The 14,992-nt window shown below is 37.1% G+C and overlaps 1 pseudogene; it reads right to left on the bottom strand.

The window, feature by feature from the left end:
- Positions 1-2,670: 2,670 nt before the first annotated feature.
- Positions 2,671-4,128, bottom strand: LOC112668270 (keratin, type II cytoskeletal 8-like; annotated as a pseudogene).
- Positions 4,129-14,992: the final 10,864 nt, after the last annotated feature.

Raw genomic sequence — 14,992 nt, 5'->3', positions numbered from 1 at the left:
TACTTAAACTGTGTTTCAAGAACTGTCTACTTCTCATATTCCCTTAGAAGGAATATATCTACGCACAAAGGCCAACTTTGTTTCTAGGTTTTTAGGCTTAAATCACTCCTTTTCCCTATGGAGCTCAATATTATGAGATACTTCATGAGATAAATCAAGCACTTGAGAGATAAGGCCTCATTGCTTCTTCTCCCCTTCAAACATCCAGAGATGCAGCATCCTCAACCCCAAAATTTCCCTTCCCTTTCTCCAGAAAGGAAAATCCTGTTATTGCTTAACTTATTTTAGTAAGTAATAAAGGACTCATAAAAAACTCTAGAAAACTACCTTGGATAATGCGGATTTGATCATTTCCTGCTAAGTCCAAGCTTACTGTGCTATCACATATTAAATTCACCATTTCTTCCCAAATTGCTGAACTAATTGTCCTCTGTCAAGCACACTAGTTAAAAATAAAAGAGATGGACTATTTTCCTTATTGGAGACATACATTTCCTTTGAACTATTATTCTCTAAACCTTTGCAAAGTCTTGCCTTATACCTAATACTTCAGTGACCATCAATTTTCCTCAATCCTGCTATATGCTTAAAAATGTTATCATTAGGGCATCGTAGGTTAAGCATCTGCCTTTGGCTCAAGTCATGATCCTGAGGTCCTGGGGTCAAGCCCCACATTGGACTCCCTGCTCCAAGGGGAACCTGCTTCTCTCTCTCCCTCTGCCTGCCACTCCCCTTGCTTATGTTCTGTCAAATAAATAAATACAGTATTTCTTAAAAGAGAGAGGGAAAAAAGAATGCAATCCCTGTTCCTGGTCTCTTTTCTATTGCAAATTTAAATGGAAAAGGACTCATATGATACACAGCTGATCTGTAACATACGAGCTAGCCTTTACAACATTTTCTTAGCCTGGATCTGGTCATCTGACTGCGTTTTCACGACTCTTTATAAGCGCTAATAATCATTTTATTCCTGATACTTGCCTGGACTGCAGTTTGCTAGTACATCCTATCCACAGTCTTAAATGACTCTTCATAGTTATTGTCACATCAGATAATTCACAACAATTCTTACTTAAATGAAAAGAGGTGGAGAGAGTAACTCCAGTACAACTATAGATGATATTTTCTAAACAACCTCTTATTCAATAGAACTCTGGCAATGGCGCAGTCCTGAACACCATAGATTAGTATCATGAAGCCTTTATCTACCTTTCTAGCCCTATCTACCATTTTTACCAAATGACAAACTGAGAAATAACACAAATACCCTGATAACTGGAGGTTGACCCAAAAATAACAGCAGCCCATGGTGTCCCTCCTGAATTTAAGTAATTTAATAGAATATCGACATCTGATGACGTTACTCCACAACCATACAGGACAAAACAGACTACAAGGACATCACCCAATGACAAAAACTACTAAATCCCCCGCTCCCCTGACCAAACAACTAACCACTACTTCAACTAAGACAATTCTAGCTCTACTTTTCCATCTCACCTCCTAGATTAAAAATTATGACAATATGCAATTACTACTTTGCCATCATTCCATGACAAGTACTAATTCAGAACAGAATCCCCTTTTCTTTTCCTTCTCACAAAACATCCAGGATAAACAAGAGTAAACAGCCCATGTTATCCTCTACCGAGACAACCTACAATTCCACACTTGCTCCATCACCCTTGCTATAGCGAGTTAATAAATAGTGTTGGACTCTAGGTGCGTTCCTGGTGATCTTTAGACATTGTGGTCTATCAAGCTCACATACAACAAGAGAGATTGTTAGATTCCTAACATTGGTTAGCCTGTGGATTAAATGCTATTTTCAGGGTTTGTGGATGTGAATGTAAACTAGCACAACCACTTCAGAAAATTCTCAAGCTGGATCTACCTACCCTGAATACATAACTGTCCCATGGTGCCCAAGAGTTCCATCCCAGGTTTACATCCAAGATATAAGGAAATCCATCTCCACTAAAAGATAAGCATGGAATGTCCGTGGATGCTTTATTCATAACAGCACCAAACTGAAAGCAAGCTAAAAAAAAAAAAAAAAAAAAATCTATCCAAAAAAAAAAAAAGTAAATCACTTATGTAAAGCAGTACACAGCATGTAAAGTGAATGAATTACAATTACAGTTAATATGAACTAATCTCAAACACAGAATGCTGAGCACAGAAGCCAGACACTAGATGTACATACTAGAAAAATCACTTTATATAAAGTTCAAAAAGAGGTTCTAATGCAGCAAGAAGTTAGAATATTAGTTACACTTCAGAGTATAGTCACTAGTAGCACAAGGAAGATGTAGGAAACCTCTGTTTCCTGCACTGGATTACATGAGCATATAAATTTGTAGAAATTCATAAATCTGTGTATATAAGTTACGTACACTTTTTTTCTTTTTTCAATTTTTGCTTTGTTTTGGGAATTGGCAGTCATCTGAGGCTTTATTTGGGAAAAGATACTTGAATTGGGTTTTAGTTTGGGCCGTGGGCAAGAGGGGATAACCAAGGCAGTAGACACCACCCCCCAAAGGGTATGCTAAGGACTGAGGCTGAGCCTCAGGTATGCTCCTGTCCCAGACGCATCCCTGCACAGCTCCTTCCCTCAAAGGCTCTATGGCAGCCACAGGAGCGGGGAGACTGAGGGGCTATGGTGCTTATTCAGTTGGACAGGAGGACATCAGAGGACTCAAATACCAGCTTCCCATCACGGGTCATGATCTTCTTTACAACTATGGCGTTGGAGGAGCGGCCATGGATGAAGGAGCTGGAGCCCCCACTAGAGCCCAAGCTGGACTGGAAGGAGCTCAAATTATAGTTGAGACCAGGGCTTCTGAAGCCCCTGTAGCCGAGCTCAGCCCACCTTAGAAGCCAATGGTGGTCTTAGTATGGATATTCGTGTTCTGCCTCCCAGCCTCTAGCCAGCTCGTGTCACCCTTCAATAGCTTGCAGAAGATGGTGATCTCAATGTCCTAGGCCAGCTAGATGTTCATGAATTCCTGGTAGTCATGCAGCTGTCATGCTATGTCCTAGTTGGCTTGCTGCAGGGCAGCCTTGGCCAGCTTGGCACTGGCATCCTTAATGTCTAGCTCCTTGTGCTCCTCAGTATCAACTCTAGCAGCCTCCAGGGAAGCCCTCTGGCCTTTGAGGCCCTTTAAATAGGCCTACAATCAGGTGATATTCCGGTTCATCTCAGAAATCTCCATCTTTGTGCGAGGGAGGTTAGCCCCGTGCTTCCTAGCCAATGTCTGCAGCTCCTCATACTTGATCTGGTACGTGGCCTTAGCCTCAGCCCAGCTCCAGCTGGCAGTGTCCTCATACTGGGCCTTGACCTCAGCAATGATCTGTCCAGGGCCAGGGAGTGGCTATTGTCCATAAACAGAACCATGGACATGTCTGAGACCTGGGACTATGGCTCATGGATGTCCTCTTCATACAGCTGCCTTAAGAAGCCAATCTCATCAGTTGGCACATCCAGGTGGGATTCCAGCTCTCTCTTGTTTATGTAAGCTTTCTCCACATCCTTCTCAATGAGGACAAATTCATTCTCCACATCTGCATGCACTTTGACCTCCCTCTATCTATTCTTGAAGTCCTCCACCAGCCCCTCCAAGTCCACTGCTACCTTCAGCTTCTCCTGGCCCAGTGTGTCCAGCTGCTGCCTAAAGTTGTTGATGTAGGTCTTCACCATGTTGTCCATGTTGCTCCAGACTATTTTCTGCTGCTGTAGAAGGCTCCACTTGGTCCCCAGAATTTTGTTCTGCTGCTCTGTGTGCTGCATCTTGTTGATGAAGGAGGCAAATTTCTTGAGCATCTTGTCTGCAAATTCTGGGTGCACACAGTCTGGATGTTGAGGTCCACCTCCAGTTTAAGGAAGTTCAGCAGCTCTAGTTTACTGAGACATCTGTGATGCCCCCCATACTCCTAGCCCCACTGCAGCTCCCAGCCATTCTCATGCTGGTGCCCAGTTCACCCCTAGGAAACTGCTAATACTGACCATTTGGGAGAAGGCAGAGGAGCTGATGCCAGCGCCAGGGGCACTCATGTGCAAGCAGTTACTAGAGGCCCAGGGACTGGAGGTAGACACTTATAGGATTTTTGGTTCACCCTGATGGACATGGTGGAGATTGGAGGGGAGGCGAGCCGGCTACACCTTATAGAGATTTGAGAAGAAGCCAAGAAGCTGCTTGTAGGTAGGCTAAAAATTCTGAATTTACTGGTTTTCACAAAAATGCAGTACACACACCAAAATTTAACTATCATTCTTGCGTAGTAGGATTCTATTTTTTAAAAAACTACATTAAGTACAGTTACTATATCATTCAGAGTCCACTATTAAGCAGATGGCATATCAAAAGCTTAGTTGAAAGAAGTTTAAGGAAGAAACAATTTCTAGAGGTGTAGGCAGAGCTCAGTAAACCAACATGCCGTGGTGATGCACCCAGGAGCTAGCAAGAGTAGGAAGTTCTTAAGCCTCATCACAGAAGGGGAAGGAGTCACTATAAGCCAGCAAAGACCGTAGTTGCAGATAATGAGCACTTCAAAGAAAACAGCCACTGACTAAACCTTAGACTGGCAGAGACAGGGAAAAGGAAATAATTACCTTGACCTTTCTTTTCCTTCCCACAGTCAGCGCTCACATGGTTCATCCAACCAGAACCAGGGGGAAAGGGATTTCAGTAGGTGTAAGTTGAAGAAAGTAGTTTCCCAGAGCACAGAGTAGAGCAGAAAAGAGGATGGAAAGAATCTGCAAGGGGAAATGGAGAAAAACTAGCAGTTGTAGAATCTATAAAATATTTACAATGGACTATTTCAGAGAAATGGGTACTATCTGCCTCAATCACAAAGGAAAACATGTACTTTTCATTCTGCCACAAGTTCCTTAATTTTTTTCAACTTCCTTTCTCTGAGACCAATTGCTGTTTGATTTATATTTTTATTGCTTCATTTTTAAAACATGGGATCTTTATATTTTGATCAAAATAAAATAGTATGATGAATCAGGAGAGCAGAATTTTTTCCCAAATTTTTTTCCCAATTTTTTCCCCAAAAAAATATTTTTTAGCAAATAGCAGTATTAAACATTTTGTGTGGATCTCAAAAACATCATTCTCTGTTTAATATGTGTTACAATAATTGTCTTTCTAGACTTTTTGATTTCCAACCCATATTCTAGACAAGTTGTAAGCAAATACTTAGTTCAAACTGCTCTAGTCAAGATAATCCTAAAGTAGCAAGATAATTGAAGATTCACTTTCAACCATTTATTCTTTGACTTGGACTAAATAGTCTTATACAAAAAACTCAGTTTGGGGACGGTGGGTGGCTCAGTGGTTGAGCATCTGCCTTTGGCTCAGGGCATGATCCTGGGGTCCTGGGATCAAGTCCTGCATCAGGTTCCATGTGGGGGGCCTGCTTCTCTCTCTGTGTGTTTCTCATAATAAATAAATAAAATCTTAAAAAAAAAAAAACTCAGTTTGTATTTTAGGCTACTTTGAGGAATATATGTTTTACTTGTAATCTCCCTCCCCAAAAGAAAAGCATTTCATATTGTTAAGCAATAATATAGTATTAGCAGAGGTTTTTTTCCCCATCAGCTAAAAAGAATAATATACAGCTAATAAATTATTGTTTGCATAATGAGTAAAAAAGATTTTAGACGTTGATATAAATAATTAAAATTTGATATCTACACAGGACTAAAGATTATCATCTCAGATATTTTTAAACTTTTTAAGTGACATTTTTTATGTCTTTAAAATCTGATTATTGGCATATGCATAAAACAGTTTTAGAAAACCTAAATGATTATCATTATTTAGTTAAATATTGCTTTTAAAAACTTTCCAAATAAGAACAGATAAAAAATGTGATCACCCTAATCTAAATTCTAATCAAATGTCTATAAAGGGAATTCGGTACTTTAAATTAAAACTATCTTCTGAATGTGTAAATCAAAGTTATGCTTATAAGTACTAATTAGATTGTCTTTAATTAAATCTCAGTTATTCATAATAGAAATTTTAAATATCATTAAAATTATATGCCAGAAGTAATTACTGAGAAAAAAAATCTAATTTTGACAATCTTGCAAAAATCCCATACAAACATGACTTTTATTTCACTCTTCAGAATTTCGCTTTACATAGTATTTTTTAGATGGGTAAATTTGGGCATTATTAACATTTTACAAAATAAATATCCTTCTCTCTTGTTACAAAATAAAAATTTTGAATACCCTCTATTCAATTCCATAGCACAGGTTGAAGGCAAGCCTTAAAAATCAGAAAAGTGTGGTAGGATATTCATAATGATCTCCCACCCCTCTCCCCATCTAGTAAAAAGAATGGAAACACAAAGTCTCAAAGGAAAATCTCACATAAAATAACATTTACAAACTATAAGGCAGATCTTAAAATGGTAGTTTTGTAGCTGTATTTTTTAATTAGACAAAAAAAGAAGATTCATGTGTCCAAAATAATTAAGGTGTTGTAGAAGTGTCAGGTACAAGCTATTCTCTATTAAAAAGCATGTATTTTCCCCAATGTTTCTTGTACATTAACATAAAATGAAACATACATTCCCATCTCCACATCTAATGATAATTTATTTTTATTGTAACAGGTCAGTGATGAAGAACTCACTTCATGTTGGTGACTGTTGATACCACTACAGAATAAGCAATCATGGTTGCTGAGCTGATACGAAGGAACATATCATCAAATCACACTCACACCAATCGGAACCCTTATCCAGTATCCAGCTTTACTAGGAATTTCAGAGATGCAAGCAAGGAGGAGACAAAGCACAGGCAAACAGGGACATCTCGCATGGTTCCCTCGGTCTTTCTGTCCCTCATGGGGCATGTGCTCTCTAGTCCAGATTAATAGGGGAGGGGCTGAGGTAGGACAATAATAATATTTCCCACAGAGGTTACTAAATATCTAGTGTCCTCAGCCTCAGCACTATTAACATTTTGGGCTGGGTATCCTTTGTTGGGGTTGGGTGGGCTGTTTTATGCAGTATAGGTTTACCAGCATCTCTGACCTCTATTCAACAGTCATCAGTAGCAACTACTTTGTTGTGACATGCCTCTAGATAATGTCAGAGACATGGTTCTGGATTGCCGAAATGCTCCCAGTAGAGAACTGCTATTTACCGAGCAGTCTCATCTGGCAAACCTAAGAAATCTTGTATACCAGACCCCAGACCACTAAATTTAAACAATTGCAAAAGCCCCAAGATCTTTCATTATAGGTTGTGCAAGTTGATCACAACATTTTCAGATTCTAGGACTTTCTATAAGGATAAATTCAGCCTCCCAATCCAAGTATTTTTCATGCCAAGTCACAATTCTCATGAAGAGACCGTAATTTCTCTAGACTAGAGTAGAATGAAATGGCCACGGTGCTTTAAGTCATAAAAGTGGGTACACTGTTCTTCAAAAGTCATCTAAATGCACTCCTTCAGTTGAGCCAGCATCATTTCCTTCTCCATGTTTGCGTGCCTCCTCGTCATGCCCTCTTCTTTATGTGACCTGGATCTTTTATCCATCATGTGTCCTACACACAGTAACTGAGCCTGATAGTCATTACCTCCTCCTGAATATTCTCTTGAATTACTAAGAATTAGATTACAGAAAGCATTTAAGATTAGGAAGCCCTCCAGATCACACATCTTACAATCTGTATCAGTGGCATTTAATTAAGTGTGTGTTTCTGGTCACGATAAAGGAAGTTCAGGTCACATATACTTGTCACCATTCCAACTGCTTAGGAAGGATTATTCTATTTAAGGATAGGGGGAGTTGGTGGGATAAAAACTCCTCTCAGGGGAGTTCTGTTCACCCCTTGCCATTATCCACTGTGGCAAATTAACCATAAGAACATCCAGATTTATCTGCTAGCAGAATTTTATGACCACTAAGAGATCAATTGTCAAAACAAAAGATTCCTTCTTTTTAGTGGAATCGAAAACTAGCAACATTGCCCCTGTAGTAGTTTTCTGGGTCTTCCATAACAAATTTCCAAACTATGTGGTTAAAAACAAAACTTTATTCCCTTGCTGTTCTGGAAGCTAGAAGCCTTAAATTAAGGTATTGTAAGGGTATGTTGTTTCTGAAGTCTCTAGAAAAGGATCCTTCCTTGCCTCTTCCTAGTTTCTGGCATTTGTCGGCAATCTTGGTGCTCTTAGTTTACTGATAACGTTCATTATTCCAGTCTCTGTCTCCATCTTTACGCAGCTACCCTCTGTGTGCCTATGTCCAAATCTCCCTCTCCTGATAGGATTCTAGTCATTGGATTAGAGCCCATCCTAGTCCAGTTTGGCCTCTTGTTAACTTCTTTACATATAAATCTACCGCCAAGAAAGATCACATTTGTAGGTTATGGGTGGCCATAAATTTGGGGAGACAGTATGCAACCCAGTATACTCCTTGATCATTAATTGAGGAATCCTTATCAAAAATAATTCAACAGACTTTGCTTAGTATTTCTTGGTAAAATGTCTAAATTCTCTATCAGATTACTCCTGGTATATTTAGTCACGTGAACTTAGCCTACTACTGGCTGTATGGTCTTACAAGCAATGAGTTTACTAGGGTTATTATGTAAATGAACAGGACATTTCACTACAAAGCCACAGAGGCATAAAGGAAACTTCCAGTATCAAGAAAATTCAGCCTTAAAGCCTTTCCTATTATTATCTCCTGCTAATCAGACTGTCTTTTTCCCCCAACAGTGCTGCCAGCAAGAGCCAAAGAAAAAAATTTTTGCTATGTTTTCTACTACATGTCAGTCTCTGTCAATCCACCTAGCCAGTCCTTCCAGTTCTAAATCTATTTCCTCCTTATTTTAATTGCAAGATTTTCCCTTGTAATGTGCCTCCATTTCTTTCTTCCCTTCATAAGAATGAGTAGCAGTTACCCAAACATCAGATTTTCACCAGATTTTTTTCATCCTCTCCTTTTTCTTGCCAAACTGCCTTAGCCATTCTTTTTCATGATTCTGAAAGCCTGGTTTATCACACCACCTAAGCTAACACAAAGGACTTGACTGTTCAGATTCCTACAAAAATATCAAGCTTTACTAATGATCTTAAACATATAAACAATTAAGAAGTTCAAGCAAAGCAGAAAAAGGTCTCTGATATGTTGTATTCATCTCTCAGTCCTTCCAAGGGGTAACTATCCTTCGATTTCTGGCCCAGAGTTATAGATTATTTTTTAATGAGGTTGGCACATTAACATACAGAATTGTGTGTTCAGACGATGAAACATCTCCATTTTATACTCTACAGAGTTGTGTGATCTTCTTCTTGGAGTCCTTATTTATACACCCATTAATTGTAGGCTTGTTTACCAAAAGCAGCTGTAAATCAGGGACATCACTGCTAAGACCATTCCTCTACAGAGACTCGTCTTCTAGCAAATGAATGGGCAAATATGGACAAAAATTGCCCAAAGGTTCAATACCATAGACCATGTCATCTGCGTGTTTTCTTTCCTCAGGACTGAATCCTTATTTAGGGGGACAGGGATGGATCACAAGAAAACTACTTTATCCCCTTCTACCCTAGATATTTTTCTAGGGGTCATTACTGCTGATGATGCAATATATAATGATAAAGATGGGGGGTAAAATCTTTTTTTTTTTTTTTTTACCTTACTAAAGGAGGAAGAAATCTGCTAATGGTAAAAGAAGTCCATATTTGATGCTTTCCAACAGATAGTGTTACGGAAAAAAAAGTCGTCATGTTGTCATGTTTGAGCCTATGTAAAAAAATAATTGAGATACTTAAATATGAACACCTGAATGTATCCATGAAAGTGGGAACGTCAATAAACAAGGCTGCAGAGAGTCATCTACAGCCCTAATGATATAAAACACTGTATCAGATCTTAAAGAATAACAGGATCAAAAATCCAAAATTTTAGTCTGTTGAAAGATTTAAATATATTATTTTATTAAATTATTAGAGAGGAGTTATCAAAAACTTTTTAAAATATTATAAAATTTTAAATATCTTTAAAATACTTTTAAAAGGAAAAAATAGACTAAGAGGAAAAATAACCAAAACATGATTTTTTACAAGATCAAAAGATAAAATAGACTAAGAAAGGGTAGTGTAGTATTTAATTAGAAAAGATATGTCGAAGAGCACGAGCTAAGAGCCATACATAAATGACAAGATCATTAATGAAAACAAAATGAATTTTAAGAGCTGAAACAGTGCCTACATCATACCATTGCCTACAAGAGAATTTATTTTATTATTAGATATATGTTTGATGTTCTTAATGCCAAGGAATTCTTCAGTTTCACTGGCAGATTCCTCAATTTCCAGGAGACTTAAATGTGCAGTTATATATAATATGTCCTGAAAGAATTTTATATTCTCATATCTATGCACATGCGTATCTATACTATAAATGGTGAATGTACCTACTTTTTAAAACACTGATCACATATAAAATGATCCATAGAATTAGATTGCTTCCATTTTCGAGATTTAAAATCCTGATATTTTTACATTATAGAAAAGCATCTTCAAGTAAAACCCAGCTTTAAATTCTAACCTTTAAAAATAACTTTTATTGGAAAGCCTACAAGACCATTTTTCTTCCTTTTATTTTTTAAAGTAATGGTAGTCCAACAAAATAGTTGTATTTTATCCTTAGACCTCTGTCTGCCACTTATAGATAACATCATACGTGTTTTTAAAACTAAACAAAGGTTAAACTGATATGACTTAAACCAAAACCTGTTGGGTATATTGTAAAATACAGGCAGTAGAGGCTCTTATAAAATACGTAAGAGAAAATTTTGCTCACTTGTTCAGACTTTGAAATTTAATTAGTACACAAATGATCAAGCTTAAAGAAAATTTCTGGTATTGATTTCTCTCAGTTTAGAAATTTTTCAATGATTACATTGTTTTCTTTAAATATAGCCAAACATTCTCTCAATGGTTTATACAGAACCTGTTTCTCTGAAATAAATATAATTATGTCAAAATTCCTATTTAATGATGGTAATTGTAAAAGCAAAATAACAAAAATAATAAAACCTCAGATATCAAAAAAAACTTGGACAATTTTCCAGTATTTATTATAAACTGATTGACCTCCTGGCATTGTTCTATAGAATCATGATTCAATAAATAATCCTAGTGGTGCTATCCCATCCCTCTGAGGAACAGCTGTATTTCAAAACAAAACCTGCTGTTTGGAGCATTTGCCCTCACTATTCCTTTTTTTTTTTTTTTAAGATTTATTATCATTATTTTTTTATTTTAAAGTGAGAGCATGCATGAGTAGGGAGGGTCAGAGAGAGAGGGGGGCGGGGAGAGAATGTCAGACAGACTCCATGCTCAGCACAGAGATCCTATGACATGAGATTATGACCTGAGTCAAAACAAGAATCAGAAGCTTAACTGACTCCACTACTCAGGAACTCGTCTTTATTATTCTTGACATAGCATTCATCCTGAAGCCACCTGTCTCCTCTGTGCACTGTGTTTATTGGTCAGGCCTATCTCTCCTATGAGCTGCTGTGTGGGCCTCTCTTAACACCTTGATTTCAGCTGTCCTAAGGACAAAATAGGATGATTTAGTTAAGTTCACATAACTAATTAAAAAGCAACAAATTAATCATATATATCTTTTATTTCAATTAGATCACTCCAATTCTAGAAACTGGAAATTTGGATTTTGAAATTTATAAAAATTCATTTAACCAAAATTCATTTAACTTAGTGATAAGCTAATATTTTCATTTTTTTATAATGAAGCCAATTCATTACACAAACATACTATGTGTAATGAAGTTCTTATATGGCTACACTTTGTAGAAAAGGAAAAAAAATACCAGAGAGAACACATTACATTTTGTCTCAATCACGCATTATTGATTTAAATACATGAATTTGGGGGAGCCTGGGAAAGTAGTGGAGTAAAAGGACCATAAGCTCACCCTGTCCTGTGTTCACAATTAGGTATCATTCACATTTGTGTAAATAAACCAAGAAGGAACTAAAAACTGACAGAACAAACTCCACAACTAAACAGAGAGGAAGCTGCACCTGAGAGGTGATAGGTTGGATTTTTTTTGTTGTTATGTATGTTAATTTTAAATTTTTAAAAAGATATGTCAATTTATATGCAAAGTAGACATGATTCCTAGACAAAAGGGTACCTTCTATATGTTTCACATTCAGACACTTCCCCCTTTACTTCACAGTTGTCCAATTACTTAAATGTATTCTTTGGAATTTCTGACTGACCATGGCAAATCTTCACAAAAAAGTCTCTTTTTCCAATTAATCAATCTCTCAATAATATCAAACCAAGAAGCACTGCACTAAGGCACGCAATAATTGGCAAGAAAAACAGTAATAGAGAAACAATTTTAAAAATTGCAAGAAATAAAGAAGACATCCATGTACAGGGGAAACCTCATAAGGTTATCAGCTGATTTTTTAGCAGAAATATTGTGGGCCAAAAGGAATGGCATGACATACTGGAAGTGATTACAGGGAAAAGTCCAGGATACCTGGCTGGCATGAATAGAAAACACAGAAATAAACTCATACTTATATGGCTAATCTTTGACAAAGAAGGAAAGAACATACAATGGGAAAAAGCTTCTTCAACAAATGGTGTTTGTTGGACAAACACATGCAAAAGAATGAAACCGGATGACTAGCTTATACCAAACACAAAGATAAATTCAAAATGGATGAAGGACATAAATATGAGAACTGAAACTATAAAAGTCATAGGCAGTAATTTCTCCCACATTGAACATAGCAACTTTTTGAGGCAAGGAAACAAAAGCAAAATAAATTATTTGGACTTCACCAAAATAAAAAACTTCTGCACAGCGAAGGAAACAACAGAACTAAAAGCCTATAGAATGGAAGATACTTGCAAACAACATTTCTGATAAAGAGTTAGCATTTGAAATACATAAATTACTTATACAACTCAACACCAAAAAACAACCCAATTAAAAATGGGAAGAAGACATGAACGGACATTTCTCCAAAGACGACACACAGATGGCCAAAAGACACATGGAAAGATGTTCAAATCACTCATCATCAAGGAAATGCAAATCAAAACTAATGAGATATCACCTCACACCAATCAGAATGGCTAAAATAAAAAATAAAAGAAACAAGAAGTATTGGAGAGGATGTGAAGAAATAGCCTCATGCACTACTGGTGAGTGCAAATTGGTGCAGCCACTATGGAAAACAGCATGGACGTTCCTCAAAAACTCCAAAATTGAACTACTGTATAGTCTAGTAGTTGCACTACTGGGTATTTACCCGCCAAAATATACAAAAACATTAATTCAAAGGGATATAAGCAACCCAGTGTTTATTGCAGCATTATTTACAACGGCCAAATTATGGAAGCAACCCAGGTGTCCATCAGTAGATAAACAGATAAAGAAGTAGTGTGTGTGTGTACACACAATGGAATATTATTCATTTCCATAAAAAATAATGGAATCTGACCATTAGCAACAACACAAATGGAACTAGAGACTATAAAGATAAGTGAAGTCAGGCAGAAAAAGACAAATACCATGATTTCACTCATATGTTGTATTTAAGAAACAAAACCAAAGAGCAAAGTAAAAAGAGAGAGAGAGAGAGAGAGAGGAGATACAAACCAAGAAACAGACTTTTAACTATAGAGAACAAACTGATGGTTCCAGGGCAGGTGGGGGGGTGGATGGGGGAAATTAACGATGGGTATTAAAGAGCACACTTATCATGATGAGCACTGGGTAGTGTTCAGAATTGTTAAATCACCATATTATACACCTGAAACTAATGTAAAACTGTTAAGTATACTCAAATTTAAAACAACTTAATTAAAAAGGTTTATATATAGTATATATAAAATATATATAATTAAGATATATAAAATATAGTTTTTCTAGAAACTCAAGGTAAATCCATGAGGCCTTATACCTCCAAACTCTTTTCTATGATATCTCTTTGAAGTAGGATTATATAACCCCTCAGTCCCCACCTGGAGAGGACATATTTGATAAATATGTATTGGTTTCCTACAAGGCATATACTAGGAGTTAAGCTCTCATGATGCACAATGAACCAAAGAAAAGAATCCTGCTTTCAGGAAGCTTGCAGTTTAGTGGAGGATATACACTAAAAACAAGTAAATGAAAATTAAATAAATAAATAAATAAATAAATAATAAAAATAAATAAAAACAAGTAAACGAGTAAAAATGACCAACTATAGTAAGTGATATAGAGAACAAACGAGGGGCACCTGGGTGGCTCAGTCAGTTAAGAGGCTGCTTTCAAACTCAGGTCATGATCCCGGGGTCCTGGGATTAAGCCCCATGTTTGGCTTTTCTGCTCAGCAAGGTATCTTCTCCCTCTTCCCCTCCCACCGCTCTCTCTCACAAATAAGTAGAATCTTTAAAAAATAATAATAATAAAAAACAAACTGGATACTAATCTGGAGAAAAGAATAAAGTGAAGGTGAGAACCTTGTCAATAGGATAGTCTGGAAGGGTGACTTTCTGGTTGAGATTTCAAGGGCAAAAATGGATAATTCCACAAAAAGCATGGCAGAAATGAATATTCCAGGCAGTGCAAACAACCTGAGCAAACCTTGAGAGCCACAAAGAACTGGGTTTATCCAAGAAGCTGAAAGAATCACAGTTTGACTGCATCTGGAGGTAAAAAGGAGAAAGTAGCAAGATAAGAGTTTGGAGACCTCAAGGGCCAAATCATGAAGGAACTCAGAACACACAGTAAGGAATCAGGACTGGTTTTAACTGCAACGAAAACATTGAAGAAATTAAACAGTGAATATTAAATTGTATTCAGGTAACTCTGATGGTTAACGGAGAAAGGGTTGCCAGAAGGTGAACGTGAAAGGGAGACTAGTTGGTTCTTCTGGGAGCCAAGAGAGAGGTGATGACGTTTGAGACAAG

This window comes from Canis lupus, chromosome 36 (assembly GCF_003254725.2).
Source record: "Canis lupus dingo isolate Sandy chromosome 36, ASM325472v2, whole genome shotgun sequence".
In the NCBI taxonomy this organism is placed as follows: Eukaryota; Metazoa; Chordata; class Mammalia; order Carnivora; family Canidae; genus Canis; species Canis lupus.
This window is presented reverse-complemented; position numbering and strand designations above follow the sequence as displayed.